Genomic DNA, 14,436 nt, shown 5'->3' with positions numbered 1-14,436 from the left:
GGGGCGCGGGGCACGCCGGGATTGGGAGTGTGCGGCTGCGCAGTCCTGGCCAAGCGGGAACGCGCGGGTGGAGGGTGTGTCGTGGCTCCGGAGGCCGGGCGTTGCGGTCTGGTGGAGAAACTGAGGCCGCTGTTTCGGGCAGCTGCGCCCAAAGCCCTGCTAGTAAGGCGGTGTCCCAGGTCACCTCTATGCCCTTCATAGTACTTATAACTCTGAATTAGTGAATAGAGCGTAAGCTCCTTTGATCTGGAGCCAGTGTCCCAGCGCAGACGGAAATGCCCGGCTCCTAGTAGTTGCCTGGTTGGTGAGGCCGACGGAACACCCTGGTTTATTGAGTCATTCAGCAAATCCGGAGGCTTGCCCTGGACACGGGGTTTCGGCAATGACTCCTGCCGAGTCCCTGCCATCTGAGGACGAATGGGATGAATTCCTGGAAGATAGGATCAGAGAACTGGGACAGCTCAGGAAATAGGCTGGGGAATCCAGGAAGGCCTCCCAGGAGAGCTGATTTTGTGCTCAACCTTGACAGATTCCGGCGACGAGAAATGAGGGACGAAGGTGCACCAGGTTGAGGAAACCTTTTGAGCAAGGCATGGCGGTATGACCGCCTGAGATCTATGGGGGGAAAATGCCCTGTTTGGCTGCAGCAAAGGCTATGTGAAGGGAAACAATGATTTAACGTTCGTGGGGGACAATGGGTGGGGATGCTAGACGGAGAATTGAATTTATTTTCGAGCCATGTGTAATTACAAGGTAGCATGTGGTGAGTGCTCTAAAACAGATGAGAGAGACTTCATGTTGATCATTTAGAGGGAGAGGAGGTGGGTGATGCTGGCTGGGGATTAGGGAAGGTTTCAGGGAACTAAAGCATGACCTGGACTGATCTAAGTTGGAGGTGCAGTTGTGGCAAGATACTTCTCGGGTAATATTAATTTGGGGATTGCTATTTCTATTTGCCCCCTCCCTCTCATTTCTAGGGTGTAGCCAGGATTTGCAAATCTTTACCTCAGAAATTTTGGTAGGACAGAGAGCCTTTTTCTGAGACCCAAACCCAGAGGTGGGAAGTTAACAATGACTACGGGAGGCAGGCAGGTAGCTTTAATTAGTGAAATGGTGCAGGTGTGACATCATGTGATACTCCTCCACAGCACAAAAAAAGTGACCACGGAGTCTGCTTGTGGAGCTGCTTCTGAAATGGAGGACCCACTGTTAATCTCTTCTGGCGTTTTGATCAGAGGCTAAACTTGTAGCCCCTGGACTAAATAAATCCAGCAGACAGACCAGAGCTGATTTAGTCAGTATGCATCCTGAACCATACTGATGGTTAAAATATTGAAGTACCTAATACTAAAGGGTATTATAGTAATTGTGGTAAGTGTTACAATTAGTTAATATAAATTTTAATATAAACTCACTGGTGATAGTTTTAAGATCTTAGTACCATTGGAAATGGTATTAATGATACAGCGACATCCAAGAAATATTCATGATATAGTTTAATATGTGTCACTGAAGGGACTGGCTAAGTTGCTCATGGAAACAAAATATTGATTGCTTCAGGAGAATCACTGGCTTAAAATAATTTTATTCTTGGCCCTTTGTAATTCTTTTGAAAGTAGTTGTGCAGTGTTTTATACACTTAAGGTGTTATTATAAAATATTAAAACCCAATACCTAGAATGAAGAGAGAAAATCTGGATAAAATTTTAAAGACTTCTAAATATAATAAACACGAATCTTGTTAATTCACAGGACAAGGAAGGAACTATAATAGTAGTGAATCCCGGCCTGACACCTGTTGTCTGTTTTGGTGTGGTGCAAGAATCTGCACAAAATGAAACTCATAATAAATAAACCTTGTTATATAAAATTTGCAGTCTGGAATGAAAAATAACTTGATTTTTTTTCCAACCAAGAATTTGACTTCTGTCACTTGGTAGTGACAGAAAAGTTGGGTGCAAATAGTGCTCAAAAGTTTTGTATTTACTACTGAGTATTTACACTAAAGATAAAAATGTAGTGATCTGAAGGGGAAGGTACACCTGAATGTTTATAGCAGCAATGTCCACAATAGCCAAACTATGGAAAGAATCTAGATGTTCATCAACAGATGAATGGATAACGAGATGTGGCATATACCACATCTCTTTATATATATATATATATTGCAGCCATCAAAAGAAATGAAATCTTGCCATTTGCAATGACATGGATGGAACTAGAGGGTATCATGCTTAGCGAAATAAGTAATTGGAGAAAGACAACTATCATATGATATCTCTGATATGAAGAATTTGAGAGATTGGGCGGGGGGTTGTGGGGTTTAGGGAGGGAGAAAATGAAATGAGATGGTACCACAAACCATGAGAGACTCTTAATCTCAGGAAACAAACAGGGTTGCTGGGGGATGGGGTGGGAGGAAGGGGTTGGCTGGTTTGTGGACATTGGGAGGAGGGTATATGCTATGGTGAGTGCTGTGAATTGTGTAAGACTGATGATTAACAGACCTGTACCCCAGAAACAAATAATACATTATATGTTAATTTTTTAAAAAGTTAATTTTTTAGTAACCTGAAAAGAATGTTTGGGACAGATTGACAAAAGGCAAAGTAGTCCACAATTATTAAAATTCCTCTTTAGAATTTGTAAAAAAAAAAAAAAAAAAAAAAAAAAAAAAAGTTTTGTATTTAAAGATTAAAGTTCTAAATGTTTAATTCATCAGGATGCTGTTAAAACTTGTTCAAGTGAAATCTTTGACACTATATAACTGGGCATTTTTATGAAAGTATTTAATTGAATTTCTTTCTTTTTTTTTTTTTTTTAAAGATTTTATTTATTTGTCAGAGAGAGGTGGGGGAGAGAGCGAGCACAGGCAGACAGAATGGCAGGCAGAGGCAGAGGGAGAAGCAGGCTCCCTGCTGAGCAAGGAGCCCGACGTGGGACTCGATCCCAGGACGCTGGGATCATGACCTGAGCCGAAGGCAGCTGCTCAACCAACTGAGCCACCCAGGCGTCCCTGAATTTCTTTTTTTTTTTTTTTTTTTAAGATTTTATTTGTTTATTTGACAGAGAGAGAAATCACAAGTAGGTAGAGAAGCAGGCAGAGAGAGGGGGAAGCAGGCTCCCTGCCGAACAGAGAGCCCAATGCGGGGCTCGATCTCAGGACCCTGAGATCATGACCTGTGCGGAAGGCAGAGGCTTAACCCACTGAGCCACCCAGTTGCCCCTTTAATAGAATTTCTAAAGGAATGCTATTGATATGGATTTGGGTACTATGGACCCACTTGTTGCAAAACATAGATGAGAAAACTTTTTGGAAAACAAATCAAGGCAGTTCATTTAATTTTTTTACTTACTAGATAACCAGTTTATTATAAAAAGGAGTACTTGGAACAGCCAGATGGGAGACATGCATAGGGCAAGATATGTGGAAAAGGGCACCCAGCTTCTCTGCCCTCTCCAGGTGGGCCAGTGTCCCTGACTCTGCATGTTTCACCAACAGGGAGGCTCTCCAAACCCTGTTCTCTTGGGTTTTTATGGAGACTTCATTACCATAGGCATAACTGATTAAATGATTGGCCATTGGCAGTTGATTGAACCTCTAGCCCTTCTACCCAGGCAGATCATTTTAAATCACCACCAAAGAAACTTCTTTTGTTTTGCTTAAAGGTGTTTGGATAGTTTGCTTATAATACCAATTTTGTGGTTTTGAAGATAAGGGTTTTTCTTGATCTGATGGTATTGAGAACCACATTTAATACAGTGTATTGAAGTTTTTTTTTTTTTTAAATTTTTTAAAAGATTTTATTTATTTGACAGACAGAGATCACAGGTAGGCAGAGAGGCAGGCAGAGAGAGAGGAGGAAGCAGGCTCCCCACTGAGCAGAGAGCCCGATGCGGGGCTCGATCCCAGGACCTGAGATCATGACCTGAGCCGAAGGCAGAGGCTTAACCCACTGAGCCACCCAGGCGCCCCCAGTGTATTGAAGTTTTTTAACAAGTTCAATACAAGAAACTTGTATTGGGCAAGAAAAATTATATTTAATTGAAAAATATTTCCATAAAAATGTCATTGGAGTATTGTACAGCAACTAAAAAAAAAAAGTCATTGGATTTTGTACAAAAAGTACCAGTGAAATATTGGAGTCTGGGGTTCTAGCCAAAAGTTTAGAAAAAATTTGGATGTATTAACTTGGCACTAAGTTATCAAATTTAACTAATTTTGGGTAAAGCAATACAAGATATAAGTCAAGTAATTCTCGTATTTTCCTCAATATGCTGTATTTACTATCACATCAAATAAAGATCAGAAAGAACTGCAAATTACATAAAGAAAATCAAACCTTGATGGACAGCTTGACGTGCTAGAGCTTCAAAAGCAGTTTGGAAATCAGTAAATTCTGTATATTGTCAGAGAAAACAGAATGGTTAGTGATTTCAAAAACATGTTTGAAGTGTTTTGGCCTTAATGATATTTTCACGGAAATGTCAAAATATGTTTCAGTTTAATGAGAAAAATGCTTTTAATTATTGTGGCTGATAATTTAATGAACTATAGATGAAACAGGAGGATGTATGTAAACTGTCATAGTCTGTTAGGGTTGCTATAACCGAATGCCACAGACTGAGTGACTTATAAACAACAGAAATGTATTTCTCACAATTTCAGAGGCTAGAAGTCAGATAAAGGTGCCAGCATGGGGCAGGTTCCGGTGAGAGCCCTCTTCCAGGATTGCAGACAGCAGACTTTTTGCATCCTCGCATGGTGGAGAGCAGAGGTAACAAGGTCTCTAGTGACTGTTTTTTTGTTTGTTTGAGAGAGAGAGAGAGAGAGAGAGAGAGAGAGAATGAGTTGGGTAGAGGGAGAGAGAGAGAATCCCAGGCAGGCCTCACGCACAGCGCGGAGCCCAATGTGGTGTTCAGTATCACAAACCAGAGATGTCAACGATGCTGAGATCATGACCTAAGCCGAAATCAGGAGTCAGATGGATACTTAACCAACTGAGCCACCCAGGCACCCCTCTCCAGTGACTCTTATTAGAACATTAATCCTTATGACCTCCATGTTGTGTCCTTATCTAATTCGTTAGATATTAAAGAGACATTAAAGAGACGGGTAGGACTTCAATATGAATTTTGGGGAGACATTCTGTCCATACCATAAACAGATAAAGGAAACTTTGAAACAGAAGTGGAAGGTAGAGATATTAAAAAAAAAAAAGATAGGTATACTGTTTGAAACTAAGCAAAGTACCAATTTCAATTGAAAAACTGTTAAGATGAAAAGGTATTTGAGGACAAACGTGAAAAATGTAATGAACTTTTCAATTCTTTCAACTGAAATCTGGCCAGCTGGTTTGTGCAGTTCTGAAGTTTGAGGGTGAACAATTAAGCCAACTCACTAAAAGGTATTTCAACAAATGACTTTTGTGATTTAGTCACTAACATAACTACTGACTATACAAGAGCCTCAGATGAAGTCTGGAAAATGTTTAAATGTAACTGCTATTCATCAGAAGCTGCGGATTCAACACTGAACTATCACTGATGTTCAGAAAAACTGTCTATTTAACTATCTAGTGATTATCAATTTAATGTAGAGGTTGCTGGAAGAATTTGATTTTGCTCCTTATGTCAAATCATGACTTCTACAGGACAAAATTTAGTGACAGCTGCACCAAAAGGCGAATAATTTCTGAATATAAACAAATGATTTACCCTTACTGGAATGATCTGATAAATTATATTTTTGCCACAAACTATATATATTTTTAAATTTCTTTTCAGCATAACAGAATTCATTGTTTATGCACCACACCCAGTGCTCCATGCAATACGTGCCCTCCATAACACCCACCACCTGGCTCCCCCCACCTCCCATCCCTCGTCCCTTCATAACCCTCAGATTGTTTCTCAGAGTCCATAGTCTCTCATGGTTCATCTCCCCTTCCAGTCTCCCTCAACTCCCTTCTCCTCTCCATCTCCCCATGTCCTGTTATTTGTTATGCTCCACAAATAAGTGAAACCAGATGATAATTGACTCTCTCTGCTTGACTTACTTCACTCAGCATAATCTCTTCCAGTCCCATCCATGTTGATACAAAAGTTGGGGATTCATCCTTTCTGATGGAGGCATAATACTCCATAGTGTATATGGACCACATCTTCCTTATCCATTCGTCCGTTGAAGGGCATCTTGGTTCTTTCCACAGTTTGGCGACTGTGGCCATTGCTACTATAAACATTGGGGTACAGATGGCCCTTCTTTTCACTACATCTGGATCTTTGGTATAAATACCCAGTAAGGCAATTGCAGAGTCATAGGGAAGCTCTATTTTTAATTTCTTAATGAATCTCCACACTGTTCTCCAAAGCCACAAACTATATTTTAACATCATTTTATAATATAGTTTATTTAGAAAATAGCATGACATGTTTTGAAATTTTGATTCACATATTGATTTTGCCTATCTCCGCGGGAGATAGTTTTTGTTGTCTTTTTACAAATCAAGAGAGATTGCATACAGCATAAAATCTAAATTTTGTACTTCTTTTGAAAAATCAGAAGACCTTGCAGCATTGCACCTACATTCCTACATGTAAGAATTCAGCCACATTGCGTTTGCTCCCTTTTGATCAGTCCTGAGCTTTTCAGCTCTCCATCATCTCTACCTTTGCCTGTTACTTGCCTGCTCTCTATGAATTTTTGAAATTGTGGCCCCTGCTTTAGAGTTTTTTTTTTTTTTAAGATTTTATTTATTTATTTGTGAGAGAGAGAGAGTGAGAGCGAGCACAGGCAGACAGAGTGGAAGGCAGAGTCAGAGGGAGAAGCAGGCTCCCTGCGGAGCAAGGAGCCCGATGCGGGACTCGATCCCAGGATGCTGGGATCATGACCTGAGCCGAAGGCAGCTGCTTAACCAACTGAGCCACCCAGGCGTCCCCTTGCTTTCGAGTTTTAAGCCTGGATTCTGGCAGGATGATGGTGTCATTTGCTCCACTTACTAAATCAGAGGAATCAGGAAAAGAACAGATTGTCTACCCTCACCTCCATGGTGGGTGGGCAAGTGTATGAGTGTGTGTGAGAAAGAGAGGGAGAACCACGGCTTGATTTTAAACATACAGTTTGATATGCTGGTGGTACCTATCAGGGAGGAGAGGTCGGTAAGCAGAGCTGGTGCTGAGAGATGGGTTAGGGTTAGAAGGGTTTGAAGTCCTCTTCTATGAGGGTAGATGAGATTTCCAAAGAACAAATTACAGAGAGAAACCAGATATAAGGAAAGACCTTGAGTGAGAGCATCACCCATATCTAAGGGTGAGGAGAAGGAGGAGTGGTGGTTCAAGAAGTAGAAAGGTTGAATGGAGGGGGCTTGTTGTTCTTTTGGCAAGATTGTGACTGTACTACTTAGGATGTAAATTTGGCTGTCGCTGCAGAGATTCCAAAAGACAGTACAATAAACCAAAGGAAGCCTGGGTAGCAGTAGAGCTAAGCTCTGCCTGTCTTACCACTCCCCCCACATTAGAGTGGCGTCCTTGTACACAAAATCCATCATGGCATATCACTGTGTCTACATTTGGCATGCCTTCCCTTTTAACACACAACCTGGAAGTCAAGCACATAACTTTGGCTCACAACCCATTACCTATCACCTGGTCATGTGACCACACTTAAAAGGAGGCTGGGAAATGTAGTCATTTCCTAGAAAGTTAAGTACTGGCTACAAATCAGAATTACCTCAGAAGGAGGGGAGAATGGATATTGGGAGACAACCGTGGTGTAGGATGTTAACATAGGAATTACCCTAGATACAAGTCTAGAGATTGAGTTTTGGATTGGAGATTTGCCAAATTGAATGTGTTCGTTTTCTCTTTTCTGTGGAGGAAATTGTTCTTTTCTATTTTTATTTTGTTTAAAAATTTTGTTAAGATTATTTATTTATTTGAGGGAGAGCGTGAACAAGAGAGAGCAGGAGAGGGGAGAAGGGCAGAAGGATAGGGAGAAACAGACATACCCCTGAGCAGAGACAACCTCCCCCCTGCAACGTGGGGCTTGATCCCAGGACCTCGAGATCATGACCTGAATCAAAGGCAGATGCTTAACTGACTGAGCCACCCAGGCACCCCTGAGTTCAGATTTTAATTAGTCAAAGAGAGGTGATAATATCCTTGTGGAGTGGTTGTGAAGGTTAAGTAGAATAACACACATGAGAACACCTAACAAAATAACAAGTCTAGACAGCCTAACGCTTGCTAATTTCCTTTTTGCTATTAATCCAAGCCTCTCTGAAGCATCCAGAGGCAAATTCCTCTTTCTTGCAAGAAAAAGTGACTATAATAATCATTACTGCACTTGCTACCACTTACTTTTTGCTGTGCTCCGTGTGCACTGTTAGGTAGGAATGCCTCCTAGGGCCACACAGTCTGGGCCACTGGGCTCCCCCATCAGGCCAGTCACAGACTCCAATGAGGATGACGTCACCTGGGGCTGGCGGTGCAGCAGTCCTGTTTCATGTGCACTGATCAGTCCTCACTGATACTGTGAAGCAGGTATTATTAACCTATTTTGCAAAGAACTTTGTGACTTAGGTTAAGGAACTTGCCCAGTGTTACTGAATGACTCAGGGACCCAAACCTATGGAAACCATATCCTTTGGAGATACTTGCTGCGGCACTGTAAAAATAATCTCAGGATCCACAGTTACTACAGTCTTCCAGTGAGGGAAGGGGAGGCAGAGGGAGAGGACAGACCATTTCAGTTTTAAAAACCATCTCCAAACCCCCCAAATAAAAACTGCCTACCAGAACCCGGGAGCTGAGACTATTGCCAACTGTCTCATTTACTATTCTTAGCCTCTAGGAAAGGGACAGAAACATAAACAGTCTGGAGCATCTTCTACCTCTTCCAAATAATTTGAAGCAAATATAACAATTGTGAAATGTGTCATATTGACAAGCTTTGGAAGGATATGGTTTATTTATTTACTCAGTAGACACAATCTGAGTGTGGTAGCACAGACATCTTCCAGGGTCCCGTCAGGGTCAGATGGTGCTGCTTCTTGGATTTTTCCTGTGAAAATAAATGCTCATAATTTTGGAAAGGACCTCAAGCACTTTTGTTCCATCCATGTTGGCTTCAAAAAGAGTTAGTTGTCTGCTGTCTCTTATTTGCAGGATTTTTAAAAGATTTTATTGGTTTATTTGAAAGAGAGAGGGAGAAGCAGAGTCCCTGCTGAGAAGAGAGCCTGATGTGGAACTTGATCCCAGGACCCTAAGATCAGGACCTGAGTGGAAGGCAGACACTTAACTGACTGAGCCACTCTGGTGCGCTACAGGATGTCTTTTTTTTTTTTTTTTTAAATATTTTATTTATTGACAGAGAGAGAGAGATCACAAGTAGGCAGAGAGGCAAGCAGAGAGAGGAGGAAGCAGGCTCTCTGCTGAGAAGAGAGCCTGATGCGGGGCTTGATCCCAGGACCCTGAGATCATGACCTGGGCCGAAGGCAGAGGCTTAACCCACTGAGTCACCCAGGCACCCCCAGGATGTCTTGATCAACACCTCTTTGAGGGCCAAGAGCCCTCACAAAGTCATTTGTTTCAAAGCAAATGAATTCCAGATACTTTTTAAGAAAACAGTTTATCTATCACAAATAAACCCATTTGCAGTGGTTATCTCTGGCCTTCAACACTTAGATTTGGGGAAACATCCCCTGTCCCGATGTCAGATCCGAGCCAGCACTGGCGTGGTACTCGATATGACACTTATAAAATGCTCAGCATGCCTCCTCACTTGTCCAGCTAACTTAATAGCAATCTCTGCTCTAAAGAGTGCAGCTGGGGAGTAAGTCAGAGGAGGACCCCCATGAGAGGGATCCTAGTGTCCACCTTACCTTAAAAGAAACATGACAGAATCTATTTGCTCTTCTAGAGGTACAGTGAGATAAAATTCAAAAACCATAAAGTCCACCCATTGAAGGTGGATTTTAGTGTATTCTCATGTTCATACAAACGTTACCATTACCTGACTTCAGAACATTCTCATTGCCCCCAAAAGAAACCCCATACTCATTAGCTGTCACTGTATGGGTTTTTGTGTTGCTATTTGTTTTCAGTTCTCTCAGTTATGTATACATGGTGTGGCCTTGCTAAGTCATACGGTATCATCATGTTGAACTCTTTGGGGAATTGTCAAACTATGTTCCAAAGCAGCTGCACCATTTTACATTCCTGCTGGCTATGTACAAGGGTCCAACTTCTCCACATCATTCCTAATAGTTAGTATTGTCTGTTGTTTTTTTAAATTACCGTCTTTGTGGGTGTAAAGTGGTGTCTGGTTGAGGTTTTGATTTCCATTTTTGACAGCTAGTGATGTGAATGTCTTTAATGATCCTGAGAATTTTCTTTTTTAACACTTTTTGGCTACTCATATATTTTATTTGGAGGACATCTGTTCGAATTCTTTGCCCACTTTTAAATTGAGTTGCCTTACTACTCTTGAGTTACAAAAGTTTTAAAATACATTTTGGATACAAGTCCCTTAACAAATATATGACCTGTAAATATTTTCTCCCCTTCTGAGAATTGTCCTTTCACTTTCTTAACAGTAACCTTTGAAGCACAAAAGTTTTTACTTTTGAGGAAATCTAATTCACCTATTTTTCTTTTTTTGCTTGTGCTTTGGATACCATAAGAAATTTTTTCCTAATCTAAGGCAAAGAAGATTAACACCCATTTTTTTCTAAGGGTTTTATAGGGTTCTAAGGGTTCTCAGATCCATTTGAGTTAATTTCTGTATGTGGTGTGAGGTACGGGTCCATCTTTACTGCTTTGCATGTGCATATCCAATTGTCCCTGCACCATTTGTTGACAAGACTATTCGTTCCCTCCAAATTCTTTTTTTTTTTTTTAAAAGATTTCATTTATTCATTCGACAGATAGAGATCACAAGCAGGCAGAGAAGCAGGCAGAGAGAGAGAGGGGGAAGCAGGCTCCCCACCAAGCAGGAAGCCCGACATGGGGCTCAATCCCAGGACCCTGGGATCATGACCAGAGCCGAAGGCAGATGCTTTAACTGATGGAGCTACCCAGGCGCCCCCCCTCCAAATTCTTATGCAGAAGCCCTGACCAGCCCTCAGTACCTCAGTATGTGACTGTATTTGGAGGTAAGACCTTGAAAGTGTTGAGTTAAAATGGAGGCATTAGGGTGGGCCCTCACCCATCATCTGACTGGTGTCTGTGTAAGAGGAGAAAGTGTGGATACACGGAGAGACCCTGGGTAAGCACCCGCATAGAGGGATGGTCATGTGAGGAGGCAGCAGGAGGACAGCCATCTACAAGCCAAGGAGAGAGGACTCAGAAGAAACCAACTCTGTCGACATCTTGATCATCGACTTCCTCCCCCAAGAACCATGAGAAGTAAATGTCTCTTGCTTAAGGTACACAGTCTACCATATTTTGTTATGGCAGCCTTAACAAACCAATACACCTGGGATGAAATAACAATAGACTTAAGAGCAATTGATAGATGGGAGTCCTGTTCCCCACACTGCTGGCTCAGAGTGATATGTCTGCATTTTCTTCCTGTGGCAGCTCTCATTTCCTGTTGCTGTCAGTGTCTTTCTCTGGTAATTTCCTGTCCCCTTTACTACCTTGACATCGCCTGAAAAAACAATATCCATGGTAGTTAAACCTGTACTTCTACCGATGTCAGTGCAATTGGTAAAGACCTCTCCCAATTTTCTCCTTCATGAAAACAAGAAAACTGCCAAAAATGGTAAAAAAAAAAAAATCAACTTATTTGGAGCTCTGAAAAGTAGCCAATGGCTTGCAACAATCTGGGTGAGCATTTATTCAAGAAAAACAGCTGAATCATGATAAAAGTAGTGAGCTTTGTGGTGTTTTCATGTGCCTGTCCTCGTCTCCCTGCTGCCTCCAGCTCTCCAGCTCTCCAGCTCTTCTCTTCCTCCGGGGAGATCAGGAGGTGCAGTCATGATGAAAACCAATAGCCTGGCAGTCACTGGAGGGTAAAGTATGGGGTGGAACTCCTTGGAAGCCCCATTTCAAGAGAATTACCAATATTTAACTTGTTTGGAGGGTCTCCAGAAGTCCCCGCTTGAAAGATCCATTTTATTTGACTTGATTTGGAGCTCAGAAACTCCCAGTGCCAAAAACCTATTCCCCAAGGACATTCGCCATTAACATGTACAGGCAAGTGTTCAGCTTCACAACTGCCTGAAGTAGCAAATAATGCTTGAGACAAGTAATAGGTTAGCTGAAAAGCTTAAAGGGCAGAACTGGGGAATGGTCCTCCACAGCAGCTTTGAAAAGCTCTGAAATATTCCTGCAAATCTAGAAGGCCACATGCATGGGTTGAGCATTCCCATGATTATGGCTGTTCACGTGCTCAGCAAAGACATGAAGGGCCCTAAACTCTAACATCTGGCTGACCTTGAGTATCTACCCCAGCAGGAAATGGAAGGTCAGGTGGAGTTGTCTGCTGACCAGCTGAATGTTGAAGATTTGCCCATGCAGAGAACCCCTCTGTGTAGATCGAGAGAATATGTGCTTAAGAAAATCTCTGTCTAATCCACTGACACCGACCACTGACCACTAAGCTAACCACAGGGCTGACGACTCAGATAACTCAGCAGACTTCAGTGGTCACACCACAGCAAAGAAGACAGAATTAGTTCATATAAACCACTAAACAAACAATAACATCAATAAATATAAGCACTAGAGAGGGACAAAATCTGCCTCCAGGGTTGTCCCATTATATTGTTTAAAATATACCACTTTCGGGGCACCTGGGTGGCTCAGTTGGTTAAGCATCTGCCTTTGGCTTAGGTCATGATCTTGGGGTCCTGGAATCAATACCCATGTCTGGCTCGCTGCTCAGCAGGGAGTCTGCTTTTCCCTCTCCCTCTTCCTCTGCTTCTGCCCAGGCTTGTGCTCTCTCCCTCTTGCTCTTTGTCAAATAAATAAATAAAAAATTTAAAAAAAGATGAAAAAATAAAATATCCAATTTTCAACAAAGACTTGAAAATATGCAAGAAGAAGGAAGATAAAAAGGAAGTAAGGAAGGAGAAAAGAAAGGAAAGAAAGAGAGAAAGAGAAAGAAAAAAGAAAGAAAAGAAAAGAAAGAGAGAGAAAGAGAAAATACAGTCCATACACAGTAAACAAAGGCAATCCATAGAAGCTGTTCCAGGGGAAATCTAGATGTTGGACTTCCATGACCTTAAATCAGCTCTTTTCCACATGAACAGAGTTAGAACATGTCTAAAAAATTAAAAAGAAACTAGGAGAACACTATCTCTCCACATAGAAAATATCAATAAGGAGCTGGAAATCGCAAAAACAGAAATTATGGAGTAAAATAAACACAGTTGTTGGAGCTGATTCCATGTTAAAACCTGTTTAACCCCTAGGGCCTTCCTAGGCCAGCTTAGCCCTAGTGACTCCATGTTTCCCAGGTAGCCATTTTGTTGTCTAATAAATGCCTCAGCAGTTACTGATATTGGTTCCAGGTAACCGTTACTAAAACACACACCTAAAACAAGGCCAAACAGGTGGAAACATCCAATCAGCCAAAACCACATACATAGAGGTCTGCAGTAGTGCCCTATAAAACTAGCCTGTAAGACCCAGGGGTTGTTGCTCTCTTTGGAGGCAGTCCTGGCTGGTCAGTCTGACTTCTAATGCTTGGCATAGAATAAAACTTGGCATAACTTTCACTTTGTCTCAGTCTCATTCCCCTGCCCGGCCAGTCTGACTTCTAATGCTTGGCATAGAATAAAGCTTTGCATAACTTTCACTTTGTCTCAGTCTTGTTCCTTTGATAATGGACCCCAACATTTGGGGGCTCATCTGGGATCAAATGATGAGCCCTAAGTCAGCATCAGAATTTCTGGGAAAAGCCTCCAGAGGTAAGATCTCGAGATTTTATTCTGTGAGATTTGGTCTGTCTGTCTGGTTGCAGAGCTACAGGGTATAGCCCACCAGGGAGAAGCTGGATGCAGCATTGCTCCCCAGGGCTGGAGTGGATGTGGGGATGCCCCATCCCTCCACTGGGAGATCGCCAGGGGGTACGGGTCCCCCTAGACCCCTATGGGTCTCAGGGGACTGAGAAAATCCCCACCAGCTGGTGTTTGCAGGGGACCAAGAAAATCCCCAGTGGCCGCTGGGTCTGTGGTTGTCTTTTCTTGTCTTTTTGTTGTCTGTTATGTTGTTTGTTGTGTTTGAAGGACTGGGGCAAGCAGAGAGTAAGGGGACTCTGACTTTTATCTCTCTGTTCCTCCTAATAGAGGTGGGGCTTCTCCCTTACTCATTTCTTGTGCTAATGGCTATAACTGAAGCCAACTGTGGTTAGTCTAACTTGAGGCAGAGACTTTAAGGAATATTCCTAAGCAACTGCTGAAACTCTGTTTCGGGGAAATGCCATGT

At 42.1% G+C, this 14,436-nt stretch overlaps 1 long non-coding RNA gene across 1 annotated transcript in view; it reads left to right on the top strand.

Annotated features, from left to right (window-relative positions):
• Positions 1-39: 39 nt before the first annotated feature.
• The window catches only part of LOC309872657, a 49,368-nt gene continuing 34,971 nt past the window's right edge, over positions 40-14,436 (top strand). The window contains exons 1-2 of the long non-coding RNA XR_014316039.1: positions 40-162; positions 4,670-4,778. This is a non-coding gene — a long non-coding RNA (uncharacterized lncRNA). The remainder of the gene's footprint in view (positions 163-4,669; positions 4,779-14,436) is intronic.

The sequence above is a fragment of the Mustela nivalis genome (genome assembly GCF_964662115.1).
Source record: "Mustela nivalis genome assembly, chromosome: 1".
Lineage (NCBI taxonomy): Eukaryota > Metazoa > Chordata > Mammalia > Carnivora > Mustelidae > Mustela > Mustela nivalis.
This window is presented reverse-complemented; position numbering and strand designations above follow the sequence as displayed.